Genomic DNA, 6855 nt, shown 5'->3' on the forward strand with positions numbered 1-6855 from the left:
CAGCGGATGCGCGAAAGGGCTCATAACTATGGCGCTGCAAAAGCGGACCGCTATTGCCAGCGTGCAATTGCGACTTATAACCCTTAAACTGCCACACGGATAGATTTATATTTATATTATACGGCTTTTTACGTAATGCGATATTTTATATATTATTAGTTATATATTCTTTTATTTACCGTTATGTTTATTTTGTAATATATTTTAGGCAGGCTCGTCGTCTTTTTTGTTTTTTTTTTGCTTTTGCTTTTGCTTTTGCTTTTTTTCTTATTTTTTTTTTCCTTTTTTTTTAAGCTCGATACGGTATTTTTAGAGGGCGTCGGCTGTGTTGGTAAAAAAGGTACGTTATATAGGTCTTTACGACCCGTGTTGGCATTTATAATGGCTTTTTTTTTTTTCTTTTTTGCGCGACGAAATAATAAAGTGGTGGTCGGGCAATAATAGCGTTTTTTTATTATATACGCACGTATACTAATTTGATTGTTTTATGGTTGCGCTAGCTGGATTGTTATTTATAATAGATTGTTATTAATAATTATTTTTGATTTTTAAATATAAAGCGTATAAAGGCACGATTCTAATAACCCGTTTTAGACTAAATATGATATTTGCAAAAATGGAAATATTATATTAAAAATTTATAATAATAGCCTTTTCCGTAATTGCCTTGTCGTAACTTAATAATTTCCGATAATAAATACTATAATACGATAATAAAAGTCTTTAATAGGATTTTATTTTAGTATTATTATAAAAATAAGGGCGGCCGTATTTAATATATATTAGCAGCTAAAAATATTATAGGAATTACGTTAGCTTTAAAGATAATAATATATAAAAGGCTATTTATATATTAGGTCCGAAACCTATAATTTAAATATATTTTTTATAAATAAAAAAATAATAATAGGCTTATTTAAGTTTCTGCTATTTTGGATACGGGAGTTTCTGTCTTTTTTTATTTTTATTTTTTTGCCGAAAATTACGCGTTATTTTATTGCTATTTTTATTTAATTTTAAATATTATTTTTACCTAAGATTTTAAAAACTCAAATTATGCTCGATTATTATAATAAAAAAATCTTTTAGGCGTAGCGCTTTAAATTTAGTATCCCCGAATATTTTAATTCGTATATATAAAATAACGCTTTAACCGTTTATTAATTTTATATTTTTAGCCGATTTAAGCTTTTACGAAACCGAGCCGGAATATATATTCCAACCTTTTAGCGATAATTAATACGCTAAAAAATTGGCGTATTATTATAAAGCTATTATCGCTAAATCCGATAAATATTTTAGCGCCATTATATAATCGCTTATCGCAGCGCGCGGCGATTACTTAATAGCTTTTTTAACCGGCTAGGCGGAGGTTATATTAAACCTTTTTTTTATAAGCATTAATAATTTATATTATATTAAAAAAAACCTTTTTTTTAAGCGTTTAAACGTTTTTTACCGCGTAATAGCTAATAATTTTTAGTATTTAAACCGGATATTATACGCGGATATCGAATATAGCAAAAATCCTTAATAGCTCCTTAGCGCCGCTTTAGGCATTTTTTATTAACGCGGTAAAAATTTAGTGCGTACCCGATAAAAGGCCGCCGAAATTATATTTTAGATGCTATATAAGGTTCCCGCTCGGAAGCTTTATATAATAATATTATTAAAAGTCTAAAGCGATAGCTATTGCGATATCCCGTCCGTAAAGTAAGCTATTAAAAATAGGCTTTTAAATTATAGGCCTATCGCGATTATATTATTAATTACCGATTATATAAAATCGCTTCGGACGTCGGGAACGCCTAAGTTTTTCGAAGGCCGCTTTTATTTTTATTACGCCGCTATTTATAACGTTTTAAAATACGTATAAATTAATAAGGTTTACGATATCGCGCGTAAGCTCCGGCGTTTTTTATCGTAAAACGGCGTTTCCTTAATATAAAAAGTTGGTATTTTGATTAGCATTTTTTCCTAATATCGGATTAAATAATAAACGAGCTAATATATTTATCGCTTTTTTCGATTTCCGAATTATCGTTTTTTAATAATTAATTAATTTTGCTTTATAACGGTAAAGATTTGACGGTTAATACCGGTGTTTTTTTTTGTTAGCGTATTTTTAATTTGGATATTTGCTTTTCTTTAGACAAAGGTAAATTTTTATTATTATTTTGCGTATTTATAAAACAATAATTTAGCCTAAGGCTTAATTTAATTCTTATTTGCGTTATTTATTTTGGCTTTTTGCGTTTTCCGGGTAAGTAAAAGACTTCCGCGCTAAATCGCGAGGATCTCCCCGATTTATTTTAAAGTTTTAATATAAGCCTTTATACGGTTTATATTATTTTTCGGCGGTTTATTATTAGTATAATTAAGTAAATTAATAAAAATATGCGTATAGGAATTTATAAAAAAGCTAAGGTAATATTATTAATTATAAAATAATATAATAAAAGCAAGTTATTTATTAAATAAATGCCTAAAACCGTATATATAATCTGCGTTTAATATTTGCTTAGCTATATTAAAGCACGCTTTTTAAGCCTTAGTTTAAGATCGTTAGGCGTAATTATCGGTATCGTATAGTGCTTTTTCTTTTGTTTATTTTTACTAAATTGCAAAAAAAGGGGAAGGGGTACGCTATATATTATTAGTATTTAAACTCGTTTATTATAATTTATTGCGTATTAAGGTAATTTTTATAAAGTACCTAGCTTTAAGCTTTATGTTTTGCTTCCTAATATTTAGATTATTTTAAATTAAAGCAATTAATTAAGCATATATATTTAATTAGTTATTTTAATTAGGGAAAGAATTATAATATTTATAGGTATAAAAGGAACTCCCGCTTTTAATTTATACCTAACCTTTTTTTTCCTTTTTTATTATATATTTATTATTAGCTTATTATTTTTAATTATCGTAAGTCTTTTTTTTTTTTCTAAGATTCACTTTTTTTTTTTAAGCTTTATTTTCTTTTTTAAGCTTTACTTTTTTTTTTAAGCTTTATTTTCTTTTCCTTTTAGCATTTATCGTTAACGCTTTTAAAATGCTAAAGGATAAGATAATTTTTAAAAAGACGAGTAAGACCTTTAAATCTGTAAAAGGCTTTATTATACCTATTCCTGCTTTTAATTGTTCGGCTTAGCGCTTATCTAGCCGTAAACCTTTTATTTTTGCTATATTTTACGTTTTTAACCTTAGTATTAAAACTCTTTAGCCCGGCTTTATAGGTCCCTAGCAGCCTTTTCCTAATGGTCCTTATACTCCTGCCTTCCTTTAAGGTTCGTTTTAAAATTATTAAAACCTTTAATAGCATTAAAACTAGGCAGCTTTTTAGGGTTATAATAGCTTCCCTTAGCATTAAACTAGCTATTAGCAGCTAGCTTTTAAATAAAATTATTAAATTAGCTATTGGCAATAACCTTTTAAATAGGGTTATTAGTTAGGATTTTATTAACAGCCGCCCGGCTATTATTAGCCCGCTCCGGGATAGGGTTACCAGCCAGGTTATTAGCTAGGATTTTATTAGCACCCGCCTAGCTACCCTTTTTAACCGCTTTTTAAAGGTTAGCAGCTTTTAGCTAGTAATTATAAAAAGGAGCCCTAGAATTATACCCGTTTAACTAATTTTAATAATATTTTTTCGAATATTTTTTAAAGCGCCGGTTTCTTTTAGTTTATTTTTTAAGGTTTTATTTTTAGCCGTTATAGCAAAAATAAAAACTTATAAGCCGATTACGATATTTTTATAGGTAGCTTTTAGTCGGCCTACCCCTATCTAACCGGATCCCGTTATCCTAGCTCCGGTATTATTAGCTTATATAAAGGCTTTTTTAACGTTTATACCGTTCCTAATAGCCTTTCGAATTTTTTAACTAAACGGGCTCGTTATAATTGTAAAACTGCCCGTTTTCGCAAATATTAAGCCTTTTCGCCTAAAATTTTAGCGTCCGAGACCCTTTTATCTAAAATTTTAGCTTCCGGGACCCTTTTATTTAATACCTTTTTATCTAAAATTCCCTTATTTAAAACTTTTTTATTTAAAACTCTTTTATTTAATATTATTAAAAAAACGTTTTAACTTTTAAATCGTGCTAATAGCTTTTTTCGGCTTGTTTTATATTTAGGCTACTTAAAAAGTGCTTTATACGGCTAATTCGATAATAAATATTAAAAGCTCGTTAAAATAAAGCATATAAAAGCCGATAAATATAAGCGCTATTATAAAAATAGTTATATTTGCGTTTTTATATAAGTTTTTTATTTTTAAATAAAGTTTTGGATTTTATTTGCATAATTTTTAATTAAATTTATAATATTAACGAACCCGTAGTTTTTATTATAGTTGCTAATTTTTATAAATATATAAATAACGCGCCTAAAATTAAAAAAAAATACTAGGTTTTTATTAAGGCATTTTTAGAAATGTACTAATATAGTAATTAAAGAGATAGGAAGAATGTTATTAGCGATAAAAATAGTAAAAATAATAAAAGCGATAAAAAAAATAAGGCTAGTAATAGCGGTAAGGTTGATAAAAACGGCGACGATAATAAAAAAATGCTCCGAAGCGCAAAAAAATCCAAAAACTAAAAGGGATATAATATAAATAAGCTAAGAAATAGAGCTTAAATGCTTGGCTAATGTTACGATTATATTTTTCCTTTAGGGATTTTTTGTTTTTTTTCCTGGTGTTTTTGCGTTTTTATTTGGCTTTTTTTAAAGGCCCTTTTTTATTTATATTTTTATATAATAAGCAATTTATAATTTAATTTTACCTTTAAAGCTTTTTAATATTAAATATATAAAAGATTGCTTAACGTTTTAGTCGAATTCGCTTTATAGGCTTTATAGGGTGGTATTATAATAGCTATTGCAATAATTGCAATAGTTATTATAATGATTTTAATAATTTTAATGGCTATTTAGTGTTATTACAATAATTATTATTATTATATTCTGTTATATTTATTATTAAAATAAACGAGGTTATAATAAATAAAATAATTAATTAATTAGTTAAATATCTATACGTATTTATAGGAATAGAAAAAGGTATATATATTTAGTTTATAATAAAGCGTAAAGCCCGAAAAAGAAGGAGGCTAGGCTTTTATTTTAATATTTATTGCTATATTATTAAAGCTGAACGCTAAATCTATTATAGGCGGCTTAATCGCTTTTCGCAATAAATAAATTATATATTTTCGAGGGTTTTGTGTGCCTAAGCATATTAAATTTGCCTTTGCTATTTAATTAATTTAATATTATAATGCTAAATAATTTATTAGAATCGCCTAATTATTTTTTAGATACCAATTACCGTTTTAATTATTAAAACTGCTTTAGAATTACGGATTTGCTGCAGTTTTAAATTAGGTTTTATTGCGATATTCGAAAAAAAAAAATCGCTAATAGATCCGGATTATATTAGGCCTTAGTTTTAAAATTATTTTATATATATTTTAGTAGCCGTCGCAAAATTATATAATAGCTTAATTCGCGATTTTATTAAAAAATAAAATATAACTTTTACGTATATATTATAAATATATTATAAGCTTAAATAACGGCCAAATTTTTCGCGATTTAACTAAAAAAAAAAAAATTATATAAATTTAGGAATAACGCGTTAAATTATATTTAATTTTATTGCTATTAATATACCGGCTATAAATACGAAAATATATATTTGCTAAATTTATATTTAAAATAAATTATATAAAAGGCGATCCCGCGATATATATAATTATAAAAGGCATTTAATACGTAAATATAGCCTAACGGCTACGGTCGCTAATCCGTTAATTATATTTATTTATTTTAAAGCTAAATATAATAATTATAGCAGATTTAATATAAAACTAAAAATTATTTTTTTAAACGAAACGGAAAATTCCTCCGAGTTAAAAAAAGACTCGGGCGCCGGGAGGTTTATTACGAGATTTTAAGCGGTGCCTAGCTTTAAAATATTATTTATAATAAATAATATTAATAACGGATAAAAGCGAAAATAGCTTAGTGTTTTTCGCGATTTTATGCTTTTTTACGAGGTTAAGCGGTTTTATTTATTAAAGCATTAATAATACGCGCTAAACTGGCTTTTAAAAAACGGTATTAGGCAATTCGGCTAATATATCCGGGCGTTATTCGGCTTTTAGGGAATTATAAACCTGGATTATAAAGATTTATATATTTTTATGCCGGCGGATTAGTTATCGCTTAAGCCGGTCGATATTTTTTTTTTATTTAGCTAAAACCGGTACCTTAAGCGGCGCTTTTATAAAACGGTATATAATATAGCCCGATATTTGCTTTATTTTTATTGCTAATTATATTAGTATTATAAATTTAACGATTATATAACCGCCTTTTTTTGCGTTATCGCTTAGTTTAGCAAATATCCGAAAACCGGCGTTAAGCTAAATAATTTCCTAAAGGCCGGCCCTTTTAAAAAGATAAACGGATTTTATTTTTGCTATTATAAAACCTGCGTTAACCTTAATTATATTTATTATAAGCTTTTAAACGCTAATTATAATAGGAAGTATTATTATAAAAAGGCCGCTTTTTATCGGTAAAAAGGCAAGATAATGCCTAAATATTATTAGCGGCATTAAATTTTTTATTTAATACGAATAAACTAGCCGTTGCGACGCTATAAAAAAAAGGCACCGCTAACGATTTTTAGTTTGCTTCGCTAATAATATATAAAATATATTTAATTTAATTTTCGGTTTTCCGGCGGGCGTTATATATACCGTAAGCCGGTTTAGCTTAGCGCCCGGGTAATTAAATAACGTTTTTATCGCTTAAGGACCGGCTGCCGCTATCGGCTACGCTGCG

The sequence above is a fragment of the Pestalotiopsis fici genome, assembly GCF_000516985.1.
Source record: "Pestalotiopsis fici W106-1 unplaced genomic scaffold PFICI_Scf_10, whole genome shotgun sequence".
In the NCBI taxonomy this organism is placed as follows: domain Eukaryota; kingdom Fungi; phylum Ascomycota; class Sordariomycetes; order Amphisphaeriales; family Sporocadaceae; genus Pestalotiopsis; species Pestalotiopsis fici.